At 42.0% G+C, this 13,943-nt stretch overlaps 1 protein-coding gene across 4 annotated transcripts in view; it reads left to right on the plus strand.

The window, feature by feature from the left end:
- Pak1 (p21 (RAC1) activated kinase 1) overlaps window positions 1-13,943 on the plus strand; it is a 95,642-nt gene that overhangs the window by 14,663 nt on the left and 67,036 nt on the right. For 2 of the 4 annotated variants that reach the window (XM_050154497.1, XM_050154499.1), the window contains exon 2: window positions 3,996-4,103. The exons of the other annotated variants lie outside the window; for them this stretch is intronic. The gene's annotated coding sequence lies outside the window, so the exon portion shown is untranslated. The remainder of the gene's footprint in view (window positions 1-3,995; window positions 4,104-13,943) is intronic. 4 annotated transcript variants of the gene reach the window in all.

Raw genomic sequence — 13,943 nt, forward strand, 5'->3', positions numbered from 1 at the left:
CAACAACAACAACAAAAAAAACCAACACCGCCACAATCTAACCCTCAAAAAAGCAAAAGGGACTGTGATCTTTGATGTAAGAATCTTCACCATAGCTCATAGTATGGTATTTTTGTACAGTTTTGAAGATTTAGTAAATACTAACATTAGGTTATAAAAATCATTTGGATTCAACTTTGTTGAGCAAAAACTAGTATAGGCTGTGGAATCATTCCAGACTCTAGGAAGTGAATTTTATAGGTGTAATTCTCATGGCATGGGGTGCCTTACTGCATTTATGAAGGTCGCTCTTTGTCCCCAAACTCACCCTTCCTGTCTCTCCTGTACAAGGACACTGGTCGTTTCTGGTCATTTCTTCGATGCTCCCTCACTGCCAAGTCTCCCTGCTGCTGCTTCCCTGGGATCAGCTTCTTTCTATGTAGGTTGGCTGATGAGGGACAACGCTAACGAGTCAGTGCAAAGATATGGGCTGGAGTTATGGGAATATGATAGTGTATGTTGTATGCTATTTTTCACGTGGGGCCGTTTACCAGAGTCTTTATGAATTAACAGAGGCAGAAGCAGAGTCAGTTTTAGCAACCTTAAACAGCATGGATTCATTGGAGGTTATGAAAGAAGGTGCTGAAGACTCCTTGTATGGCTAAGGAATCAACTTGATGGTAGACTTTGTGTCTGGCGTGCTCAAGACCCTGAGTTTGTCAGCACTGAAGGAAGAAATCTGACGAAAAGCATCCAGTTGAATTCATAAGAACAAACTCTGCAGATTGTGTTAAAGAACTGAGCTCCCAAGGATGGCGGTTTCTGCCGGAAGCTGTTGCTATGACAGCTGAATCTAGACTTGTGCTGTCTCTGCTGCAGTTTCTTCCCACAAAAGGATGCGCTGTGTCGAGCCTTATCCTTTCTCTAATCTACTTCCAAATTGCTATCGAGTTTGAGAGTAGATACTCTCTCTTGGCAAAAACCTAAATCATCCTAAGTAGAGCGTATAGGAAATTGAGTTTTATTTCCCAAACTATGTAGTACCTAGAAGGAGATTGAAATAGGTTTGAGAAAACTAGTTGACAGATTGGTTATAGAGTATTCAGGTACTAGTGCATTTTCCTGGTACCAAATCTGAGAGTCTATGAATACAAAATCTTAAATTTTTTTATAGATCATGTTGACGTTTATATCATGCTTGTTACCTTTGTCCCTAGAGAGAGAGAGAGAGAAGGAGCAGGAGGGGAGGAGGAAAGATTATGAATACTTGCAATCTAGCCACTAATTTGGTCTGGTGCTGGAAATTGAACCAGGAGCCTCTCTCAGTAAGAACAAGCGCTCTTAACTACTGAGCCACCTCTTCAGCCTCCTAAAGGGCACCCTCATCTTCTAAAGAGTCAAATTGTACTTGCCTGTCTCTGATTGGTTAAACTTAACCGCTTACCAGGGAGTAAACCCTGACAAGGAGAATGGGATTAATAGGCCTGGTTTGGTTTTATAACCAGCATCTGTCACCTTTCCCTCAGGGTAAGCGTGGTTTTCAAAATGTGGCCGTCTAGTAATTTTTTTTTTTAATGTGCTTGCTTTTCATAATTTGAGACTTAGTCTCTTAAATTGCTCAGGCTGGCCTTGAAGTCTTGCTGTGTAGCCAAGCCAAGGATGACTCTCTGAGCCCAAGCTCCAGGTCATCCTGTTTCTGACTCCTCCCACTCCTGCCTCTGGAGTGTCCAGACAATAAGTGTGGGCCATCATGCCTGGCAATATACAAAGTTTTGAACCACATCCCAGACCTAAGTAAAAAACCCTAAATGTGGGGCCTAAATTCCAGGTGGTGCTGCTGATATATATATGCTCGCTACAGATGAGGGCTGATAAGTCTGAGAACTCACTTAGGAGGGAGGCAGGATAGATGCTGTGGGGTTTCAGGACTGTAATGTGGACAAGAAGCCAGTTCACGAGGGATCTGAGTGTGTACTTTATAAGGTTGTGAAATATAGTGGGTAGTGTGTGTCTGAGGACTTGTAGGATGAAGGAGACAACGGAACAGCGGGAGATTAGGTTTTCATCCTGGGCTCTTTCTCTCATTCAGCCTTCAGCTCTCTTTCTATAAACAGAACATGGCCATTAGGGTGTTGGGAGAACTTAATGAACAACACACACTTCCTCTAGGGACCAGACTCGCCTCATTAGGGTCGTCAGCAAGCGCCTTTCCCCACTGAGCCATCCTGATGGCTTCTTCTTCTTCTTCTTCTTCTTCTTCTTCTTCTTCTTCTTCTTCTTCTTCTTCTTCTTCTTCTTCTTCTTCTTCTTCTTCTTCTTCTTCTTCTCCTCCTCCTCCTCCTCCTCCTCCTCCTCCTCCTCCTCCTCCTCCTCCTCCTCCTCCTCCTCCTCCTTTTCCTCCTCCTCCTTCCTCCTCCTCCTTCTTCCTCCTTCCTCCTCTTCCTCCTTTTTTTATTTTGAGTTAAGGTCTCACTCACCGCATTGCCTAGTGGCCTCAAACTCACCACCCTCCTGTCTTAGCCTTCTGGGAGCTGGGATCAAGCATCTTTTCTTTAAGATAATATCTTGATTTTCAGTGATTATTTCAGGACTCGGGCGCTTGATCAGATTCTTCCGCCAGCTCTGGTTTAGCCATATGGGGATGTGTTCTGCCTCTGCAGTCTTTGGTGTCATGTGAATTGTTTAATTCCGTTGTCAGAGGGACATGGCTCATATGTATTAGGACGATGTGGCCATACATGTCTTATGTTCTACTTTAGCATTATATCCCATTCCTTTTTAATTTGTGCCACTATGCCCTTTCCTCCAAATTTTTATCACTTACATGTTTCACATTTTGTAAGATGGAATATTTTCTAGGTTACAAACAGGAAAGGTATTTAGAATTGATTTAGCTTCTTCCATACTTATATTTAATGAAACCAAAACAGAAGGAATTTACCCAAAATTTTAAGTATCTTGCCACTTCCCCTTTCACATTTCTGGGCAGAAAAAAATTACATCTGAGGTTAAATACTTTTTTTATTATTTTATTTTGTGTATTTGTATTTTGTTTGAATGTATGTGTGTATGTATGTAGGGAGACATGTCTGTCTGGTGTCCACAGAGGCCAGAAGAAGGTATCAGATCCTCTAGAACGGAGTTACAGATGGTTATGAACAACCCTGTGGGTGCTGGGAGTTGAACCTGAGTCCTCTGTAAGAGCAGCCAGTGCACTTAACCACTGAGCCATCTTTCTGTCCCACAATTTTTTTCTTAACTACTTACTTTTTATCCAAAGTTATATGTAAATGCCTTGACTTGGGTTACAAACTTTCTGATGTAAATGAAGCAGAGCTAAGGTCTTCACCTAGGAAGAGAAGTCAGCTAGTGGACAGAAGTGTAAATCCAGCAGAGAGAACAAAGGTTCCTGCTCCCTGACTGAGGGCAAATTCTACCCTTACATATTTGGTATTAGATATTCCAGCTGGGCAGTGGTGGCGCACGCCTTTAATCCCAGCATTCGGGAGGCAGAGGCAGGCGGATCTCTGTGAGTTTGAGGCCAACCTGGTCTACAAGAGCTAGTTCAGGACAGGCTCCAAAGCTACAGAGAAATCCTGTCTCAAAACCCGTCAAAGAAAGAAAGGAAGGAAGGAAGGAAGAAAGAAAAGAAAGAAATTCTAGTATTGGGTTACTGGAAGGCATGAGAGTTTTGCTTATCTAAAGTGTTTGAAGGAAGGAAAGGCATGAGATTAAGTGGGTGACTTCATGTAAAATGACTTGTTATTCTCCTTTCAGAATGTAACTCTGTGGAAAGGAAACTAATAAGCTGCTTCTTGTAAACATATCATGACTGATTAAAACTTAGATCACCAGGCTTTGGGGACTCGCTAACCAGACATTAATTTTATGAATGAAACACTGGGGCTCAGAGAAGGAAAACTCTTGATTTACCTGCTCTATTAGAGTTTGGGTTAAGGCCACGTTTTGGCAATCGTGCCTCCTTGATGAGTCTGTTTCTGTTGGACTCCTTCCAGGCGCGGTACATGAGGACATGTGACAGACAACAGAAAGAGGACAGACCCGGAGGCACAGATCTACCTGCATGCGCATCACACTTCTGCCTCTTACTCATTTGCCTCTGAGTCGGTATTACTTCCTCTGCTGGTTTCCTCAATTGTAAGATGAGGTTATGCTGCGCCCTCTCGAAACTGCCTGCCTCCCCTCCTCCCTCTCTCTTTCCTTCTTCTCTTTCTCAAGATAGGTTTTCTCTGTATAACCCTGGCTGTCCTAAAACTCAGAGATCCACCTGCCTCTGCCTCTTCCTGATTCTTCTGAGTGTGGCATTCACCACCATTGACCACTTGTTCAAGGATGGCACTGCTCATAGTGAGCCTTCTACACCAACCAATAATCAAGAAAAGAGCCCACAGACTTGCCTAAGTCTCATTTGATGATGCATTTTCTTGTCTGTCTGTCCATCATCATCATCTATCTATCTGTATAAACTATGGTACTAGAAAGGAAAGCGTTATTCCAGAAAGTCTACAATGATAGCTAACATAAAGATCTTAGCTGGGGTCAGGAAGACGACCCAGTGGGTAGAATCGTATCTAACTAAGCCTGATGACCTGAGTTCATTTCTGGATCCTGGATCTCATGTAAGAAGATAGGTACCATCTGTAATTCCAGCACTTCTGTTTCAAGATGGGTGGTAAAAACAGGAGGGTCAGCTGGGAACTCACGGGCCAGCTAGCGTGGTGTATACACCTTAGTAAAAGAAAGAAGAGAAACCTTGTCTCAACAAAGTGGAAGGGAGAATTAACACCCAAAAGTTGTTCTCTGACTTTCCATGCAGGCTGTGGCCCATGCTTGCCCTGGCACGCGTGCACACACACACATCCACTCACGTGTGCACACACACACACAGAAATAATTAGCTGGACAAGGTAAAGCATACTTATAGTCCCACCTACTCCGGCGGCTGAGGCAAAGAATCTGATAAACCTCGGGACTTTCGAGCCAGTCTGGACAGTTTAGTAAGATCAGTCTCAAAGGAGACGGGGTAGCTTCGGGGTTGATCCTTGGGTAGTTTGGCAAGTACCTTATAGCCAGCACTACCACCACCATCGCCACTATTCACAGAAAAAGTTTCATTAGGAAAAAGACTACTTCTCCATTGAGTAATCTTCTAAAAATTCAGGGTGCAAAAGAGCCTACCTGAACTGTGAAGTGCCCTGTTGTTTCAGGTTCGACTTTCCGTGCTCAGCACCCTCTCCGGCTTTCGTTGGTCTTATATAAACGGTGAGATGGATGTTCTCCTTGGCCTTGAGAACTTAGATAATTAGATAATGCTCTTGCTTGCGTTACCATGGTAACTGAGATGTTCTGCAGCTCCTTTGCCTCTTTAGCCCATTGCTTATTTCAAGTTTGTTGTCTACTTTGTTTTTTTTGTTGCCCTATTTTATTTATTTACTTTTTAACTATTTCTGTGTAGACCTGTGTTCCCTTTTGAGGTTGAGTTTTGTAAGGCCTCAGGAAGTGGTGGAAGCACCTTCCTCAAACCTGGTTGCACCAAAGCCCGTCAAGTCAAGCCTAGTCCTCAAAGAGGAAGAGAAAGCCGAAGTTCCTGACCGTAGATAAGCGCTTCTCCTTTGAGCTCCCTGGGTTAGTTTCTCCACGAACAGAAGGGACGTTTCCATTTAGGCGACAGCATTCATTGTACTGTGTATTTTATACTCCATTCTCTGGTGATGGTTCTCATATCCTGTCTGCCCCTAGACATTTTCTTACAACCATCAGTCCTTCTGAGGTTGGAGGTAGCTGTATGCCAGGTGATCAGTAATGAGGAGAAACCACATGCTGAGAGCCTTATTGCTTGTAAGCGCCCAGTAAATATTTCCATGTGGTCTTCACAGTGGTCTGTGACATGAGTATTATGTCCGTCCCTTTTACATAGGATGTCGTGGAAGCCCAGAGAGAGAAAGGGGTTTACAGCATCGTGACTGATAGCTGGATTTGCTGACACCGTGCATGAACTGTGATAGGAACTCGTCTTGTGACTCCCAGTCTAGCATTCTTCCCATTGCTACCGCGAATGCAGAAACCGAGTGTGTATGTAGCTTTCTTTAATGTAGTGGTGGAGAGGCGTTCAGATGGGAGCAGGCTGGAATGGGAGGCATATTGGTGCAGCACACACACCTTGGAATCTTTATAATGTCCTCACTGGAACTGTAGGCAGTCCATAATTTGGCATCTTAAAATGATTGTGCGCTGATTAGCAGATGTAACACCACCAACCTTTAGGCGTGTTCCGTCCTAAAAAGATGAAAAGCTGCTTCTCACCACCAAAGGCAAGGCAGGTGAGCTCAGCTTTGACTTGAAACAGTTCGTACTTCTGTTTTGCCCCCAAGCTTTTTTATTTTTCAATTTTTAAAGCCAGGTGCCAATAACCTACATTTTCAGTGCTGTAGAAGCATTAGACAATTGGGACATGGGGCTCTTATCCCAGCAGCCAGTTCTCACCAAAGAGTCAGGTATTAAGCACCGTGCTTGCTGAAAGATAAGCTTTGAGACATGACTCTGTCTGCTTGTGTTTGGCACGGGTTGTTGATTCAGTCTGAGGTTTCCTAAGAGGACTAAGTGATATTGTGTAGCAAGGTAATAAAAATAATACCTGGGCTTAAACTCTTGTTAACCATGTGAGCTTGAACAAATGGTTTCTACCTTCCAAGCCTTTTTCTTCATGTGTTTTAATGGAGCGATTCTCGTTGTCTCTGCAGGAAGAGACTGCAGCCAGAGACCTGATAGTAGTCTAGACTATACTTTCAATTATTCTTGAGTCAAAACCCCTCCACTTATTATCTGTGTTCTGAATGGTTGCTGAAGTCTGTAGCATGCAAAATAAAAACCCAGAGACAGATATTGGGATTAGAAAAGCAAAGCGGCCAGCCACTAGTTCCCACCTCTACCTCAGACTGGAAATGGGCGACCTGCCGCCAGCAATCCTCAGATTGAGACTGAGCTGATACTTGTCTCCTCCTGTCTTATATTCCTCTCTAGTGCTGGGATTAAAGGTGTGCACCATCACCTCCCGGCCTCTATGGCTAAGCCTGGCTTCTTTGCACTGATCTGCAGGCAAGCTTTATTTATTAAAACACAAATACTATACCCTCATAGAAGACCTTACCGCCTGATATCTTCATCATTGGGCTTTATACCTTCTGTATATTTTAAGCTGTCATTTTAGCATGACTTTGGAGGGAACATGGGTAAATATATTTTTGATCCACCAACTTGAATTAGAAGCAGCAGACTTCAAAAGAAGTTAAAGGAAAGATGAAATTGGTTTTGTATACGGAGTAGCAAAAGCTTCTCCATGAGAGTAAATGAGATGATAGTAAATGAAGCTGGTTTCCTAAAGAATGGCCCAAAAAAGAAGAGACCAAGACTAAAGCCTGGTCGTACCTGTTATCTGGCTTTGTTGTATTGCTGTAGTCACAGGCCAGCCCCTCTCAAGGTGGGTGAAGATTACTTTTGATGACCCAGGCTAGCTACAACATTTAGAAAGAAGTGAACCTTTCTAAGCAAGCTCTAATTCTGTTCCATTTTCCAGGCTTGGTAAATACGGGGAGAATTCCCATATGTCTTTAAGGGATGGTTTCTGCCGATGCATGAAGCAGGGACTCCTTCAGAAGCCTCCTGGGTCTCATTTATCTACGAAGGATCTTTCTTATATACCACAGTTACGCCTGTCTCTACAAACAGCAACAGCACTAGTGAGAGTTGGGAGCGCCGGGGATTGCTTTGCTGTCTGGTGCTCGCTGGTGAAATCATCCTCACTAGTCTGAGCATCTTAACTTTTTTGACTATACAGAACATTAACTGAGGGAACTGTACTTTTCTTCAGTATTTTTTTAAAAAAAAAATGGTTTTATTCATCTTCTCCTGGTCTTCCTAAAGGAGAAGTGTGAGGAGCTGGAGACTAAGTGGCCTTGCAGTCAGTGTGGGTTTGCCTTTGGCATTGATTCACAGTGTGATTCTGAGTTACAGTCACCCTCTGACTTCAGGACACTAAGCTGGAGAGTCAGGGCTTTGAAGTAAACTCTCACGGGTTACTGGGTAAATTTGGGAAGTGGGAAGAAGCTGAGGAAGTGGACTTACCCTTCTCCATTTCAGACACAATAGTTCTGCTTTTGTTTATTTAAATGCTGAGGTTATTGTAAGATCTGATTGGAAAAAATCTTTTGAGACTTAAAAAAAAAGCTTGGAAGTGGATTGCTGTAGTGATTAAAAGTCTTTAAGTTCTCAGAAGAAAGGGGTTGGCTTTTGTTGCCATGGACAAGGGGCCTAAGAAATGTGAGGATACCCTCTTTTCTGTATTTCTGAACAAAAAGCAACAGAAAATTGCACCTAAATGACTCCTAAGAGACCAAGATTTTTCTTCCTCTTTGAGAATTTTTATTTATTTATTTTAAACAGTGCTTGCAGATATAGGCATTGGTTGCTAATGGATATGTCTCCTGTCTCTAAAGTGTATAGCTTCTTCAGGGAACCTAGGTTTTTAGGGATAAAGACATTCCTTGGGAAGACGGAAAGTATGGTGTACATAGATCAAGCCTTCCAGGTGGAGCAGGGGAGGGGAGGGCAAAAGAGAGAGGACTTCAGTTGACATTTGCTTTTAACTGTCTAGGAGATCTCTTTTTTCTTTTCTTTTTTTTTTTTTTTTTTTTTTTTTTTTTTTTGGGGGGGTGGGGTGGGGTGGGGTTGAGACAGGTTCCTCTGTGTAACAGCCCTAGCTGTCCTGGAACTTGGTCTATAGATCAGGCTGGCCTCGAACCCAGAGATCCTCCTGTCTCCTCCTCCCGAGTCCCGGGATTAATGAGATTAAAGGCGTGAGCCTTCGCCGCCCCCAGCTCTCTTATTGTTTATGGCTCCAGTGCTCACTGTTATTTCCCTTACAGTAGAAAACAGTTGAGGGAAGGTAAGCTGTTATCCGCTCCCCCATTCTGTTTTCTTATTTTCCAGGTAAACATTCTGGTTTGGAATAGAAGCCTAGAAAATAATGGTTTGGTGAAAGAAGGATTGGACTTGGAATCAGTAGAGCTAGGAGAAATTCCGTGTTTTCTGTTTCCCTGTGCGGCTTTGGGAAGGCTTCGTACCTTTCTCCGTTTGTTCCGTTTGTAACTAGGGGTTGTTGGGAGGACTAAAGGTGAAAATGAGGCTCCGCACTACACTTAATCCCACATTCATTGCTTATCAGGTGCAAAATATTTGCTATTTTCATTCATGTATCTTTGAGACTTTTGGATAGATACTAATTAAAAATTTAAAAATAGTTTATGCCAGAGTAGCAAAATTAGTACTTGATGAAATTTAGTCTTGTCTGATACATTCATTTACAGTTCTAAATGTTCTAAAGGCAGTTTGTCTTTGAAGTTGTTCAGGCTCTGAGAGAAGCAATGAATGGCTCAAACTCATCTAGGCAGCAGGCAGCTCGATGGAGCTAGTTTATAGTAGTAGATGGAGTAGTTTATAGTCGTATGGGCGTCTGGCACGACTAAACATCCATACTAGGTTCCTAACTTCAGTTTTGAGGGTCGTTCATCTGTGTAGCCTGAGAAGCCGGCGGCTGCCTGCTGTTGGGTAGAGGCTCTTACATGTTCCTACTGTCTTGAGATGTATTCTCCGATGTGGGTCTCGGTTCTTCCCTGCAGATACACTTGACTCTTTTCCTATAACTTAAGGAAAAGAGCCCTGACAAGGTAAGGCAGGGAGCACTGGGACAGCCTTTACCTTATGTTGGGGCTCACAGTGTAGGTTTCAAGGGGTTCAAGTCCGGGTACCGCAAAACAGCAGAACAGAGCAAAACAAAACACCATGTAGGGTAGATTTTATCCTAAAAATATCAAGCTGTTTTTCAACTTTCGAAGGGAAGGTTAAGAATCGTACCCACAGCATTTATGGATCACAAGAGAGTTTATAGACTGCTTTAGATATGAACAGAATACTGTGTTCTAGCTTCTACAAAAACGTGGGAAATTCCAGCTTCCAGACATGTGTCAGCAAACTTCACTTTTCTCAGTCACTTGTTCTTCCCCGCCTTTTTTCCCTTACTCTTTGTTTTTCAGTCTCTCATGGAAGTGTGCCCCATTATAGGAATTACCACACGCATTGGCTCTGTGCTGCACTAAAGAATTTTGACATTTGGGGCTGGAGAGATGGCTCAGTGGTTAAGAGCATTGCCTGCTCTTCCCAAGGTCCTGAGTTCAATTCCCAGCAACCACATGGTGGCTCACAACCATCTGTAATAAGGTCTGGTGCCCTCTTCTGGCCTGCAGGCATACACACAGATAGACTATTGTATACATAACAAATAAATAAATAAACATTAAAAAAAAAAAGAATTTTGACATTTGATCTGGGCAGCAGACCTGGGTTGGATTGGAGCAGAATACTAGACACACAGTTCTTGAAATGCTAGCTTCAGCTCCGGTTGTAATTTTTTTAAATTGTTGTTCATGCCTCTTTTGTCTCTTTTAGTCTGTGATATTCTCGAGGTCAGTGTTGTTTGTTTCAGACTATTGAGCTATAACTGGTGTCTTTAAGAGGTCAGTATTAGATGATAAAACGGCTTAGCAGGTGCTTGCTGCCAAGCCTAGTGACTTGAGTTGTCCTCTGACCTCCGTAGCATGGATAATAAAAATCCAGAGACACTAGAGAAGTCTACTTCTACCAAGGCTGGGCGACCACAGACTAAGCAGCCTAAGCCTCTCCTCTCCCATTTTATATTCCCTCTAGTGCTGGGATGAAAGGCGTGGCTCCTTAGTACTGAGATTAAAGGTGTGTGTCACCATCCCCTGGCCTCTAATGGCTGTAGCTTTGCCTCTGGTCTTCTTTTGTTAAGGTACAAATAAAATACCACTGTATTTCCCATTTTTTGTATAAAATAAAAAAGAAAGGCTATAAATAATATAAGAAAAACTATATACAATTAGTACAACGACTATATACATTATATACAGGCAGTAATAAGTGCACCAACAATGTCTAGTCCATTTGCATTTGGCAAATTCAGAGAAAATATTCCGTATCTATCCTATCTTGTAGTGAGTCTACATTTTTGTACCTAATTTACTTTCTATCGTAACTTGCTTTCTGCATCAGCTAAACAAGGAAAACTATAACCATCCAGTCTCCAACGCCCTCAGAGACCCAAGAAGGAAATAATATTAACTGAGTAAGAAGAAGTGTGAGCAAGCTACTTCCAAAAAATGTGAGAAATGACAGAAACACCTGGCTGCCTGGACAGTCACCCAAAGTTCCTCTACAAGGTTGGGGCATCCGTCTTTGTCCTACAGGCCTAGCATATCCGGCAGACTTTTCTGTGCAGCAGGATTTCTGAAGGGCTGTCCCTCCTTGTGTTGGCAGTGTTCGGCAGTTGCTTTCTTCAGTGTCCTGCTTTTCCAGTTTTTTTCTTTTGCCCAGTGGCTTACTTTTGCCACAAAGAGAGTAAACTCCATCTGGAGTTTCTTTGATGTCTATTATCTTCTCTGAAGTAGATTGATGCTGTCAGGAGCAGGCATGTCTCATAGTCATGAAAAAGAAGAACCTAGGTTATTAAAACATCTTAAATGCCATATTCTGTAGCTGTCTGAAGTGTTTGAAAATGACCTGTCTAAAATATATTTTTGTTTGACCTTGGTAACATACCTAATGTCACTAAAGTTCACTTACACTAGATGATTAACTACTAACCTGCATTTCCTTATTATCCCAAACAGTTAGTAAGAATAGTTATCAAGGACTAGAAATTTGCATCACATTGTTAAATGAGTTGTATAGGACCAATACCTTGAACAAGATTAGAAATGTATGTACAGTTTGCTCTAACCAAATTAATCTCAGTATACAAAATTTGTACACAATATACAAAAGTCCAGTCCAATATAAAACATTAAAACTAGTAGTTGCTTTTTAGAAGATCCAATAATCTACTTTTTTTAATCTTATATCTGTATCCTCCCTTCTTTTCTTTTCAGAGTAGGTTCAATCTACCCTTTTATCATATATCATACATATCATATATCATATCATATCATATCTATATTCCCCTTTTTCTTTTCAAAACAAGAACCTTGAATCTAATTTCCTTTGTTTAGCTTTTCCCTCACTATTACCATTAATAACTTGCAATTCACCCTGTAAACAATGACAAGCATCCATGATCTATTTTTTTTAACTTTTTTTTAAATTTATTTATTATTTATACAATATTATGTGTGTATGTCTGCAGGCCAGAAGAGGGCACCAGACCTCATTACAGATGGTTGTGAGCCACCATGTGGTTGCTGGGAATTGAACTCAGGACCTTTGGAAGAGCAGGCAGTGCTCTTAACCTCTGAGCCATCTCTCCAGCCCAGCATCCATGATCTATTGCATGACCAAACACCATCCATCCCACCTCTTGGGAATGTGGATATTGTATTCTTAAATTTACTTTCTGCTGTCTGGGGGCAGCAGCATCTCTAGGAGATTCTGAAAAGAAATATTTTTGGTTAATTGTCAAGTCCTGAGAGAGGTGGCTGTATCATTTGTTGTCTCTGCGTAATGGGAAAGTGCAGGGTTTGTCTCCAGTCCTGGCTAGAGAAGTCATCTCAGCTAAGTCACCTCAGAATTTTCCTGAGCAGTTTGTAGTCCAAAGCCCATCTTTAGAGGGTGCTATCAGCTGAAAGGGCATCATATGAACCAGGTGGTATCATTGTTGTGGGGCCCCAACTTCCACTGTCAGAAAATGTATTGCTCACTATGGAAAATTTAGACATTATTCATATCAAAATGGAAAGTTTGAATTTCAGTAGACATGTATTCAAAGAAAGGTACCATAGAGACAAAAATAGGTAAGGGGAGAAGTCAAATTTTTGAAAATAGAGTTTTGATAACCTTGGTCCCTAGATTTTTGTCTTCCTTTTGGCCCATACTAGGTGACTCTCCTGCTATGAGACAGAAACTCTGAATTTTTCTTTTAACAACATGCTTGGGTTTAGAGAAGGCGAGGGCCACAGTCCAGCTCCAAAGCCAGCTTTAATCTTTAATTGTATTGGGACTACAGAAAAGACCTTTTGTATTATATGTCTGTAGAGAGGGGCAGAAACAAACATTTGAGAAGACTTCTGGAATTTTACCCTGTTGGAAATGAAATAAACCAATAGGCCAATTTACTCTTTTTCTTGAGACACTTTTTCTCTGGACGATTTGTTCTTTTTCTTCAGATGTCTCATTTGTCCAGTGATGTTCAGATTCCTCAGCTGGATGTCTTCCTTCTGAAGAGACAGAAACAAAACCCCTCCCCAACCCTAATTTTGGGGAGAGTCTTTTTTGACAAGTTATATCTGATCAAATTAAAAGCATTTGTTAGTTTTATAGTTTAGTTCAGATGAAAAGGCCATGATGTTTGATGAACTGTTATCTCTTCTACTTAAGAGGTGTCTCTTGTTGAAATTGAATCTTTATCAATTTTGATGGTCTCCATAGCTTTTCTTCTCCAGTAGAAACAAAAGCAACCCCTTTCCCAGCGTAACACATGTCCCGGTTTCCATTCTGAGGTCAGTACATCCAGGTCTCCACAAAGAAACCCTGTCTCCAGAAACAACAGCAGCAACAACAACAGAAAGTTCTCAGAGAAACCAAAAGTTTTTATTATAAATAAATGAAAAATACTCCACTAGGTATGGTCTCAAGTACTCAGGTGTAGGACAAATTCTAGTTGATTTAAATTAATTAAAACCCAGAGTCAGATAAAGCTGGAGATCAGAGAAGCAGAGCAGTAAGCCACTAGAGAGACCTTTTACCTCTACCAATGCTCAGACCGAAGGGGACGATCCTCAGACTGCCCAGACTGCATTGTCTCCACCAAACCTGACTCCACACTCCAGTGTGTTCCTGTCTCTTCCCCTTGTATATTCCTCTCTCCGCCCAGCCATATC

This window comes from Alexandromys fortis, unplaced genomic scaffold (assembly GCF_014885135.2).
Source record: "Alexandromys fortis isolate MF-2015 unplaced genomic scaffold, M_Fortis_MF-2015_v1.1 scaffold_77, whole genome shotgun sequence".
Lineage (NCBI taxonomy): Eukaryota > Metazoa > Chordata > Mammalia > Rodentia > Cricetidae > Alexandromys > Alexandromys fortis.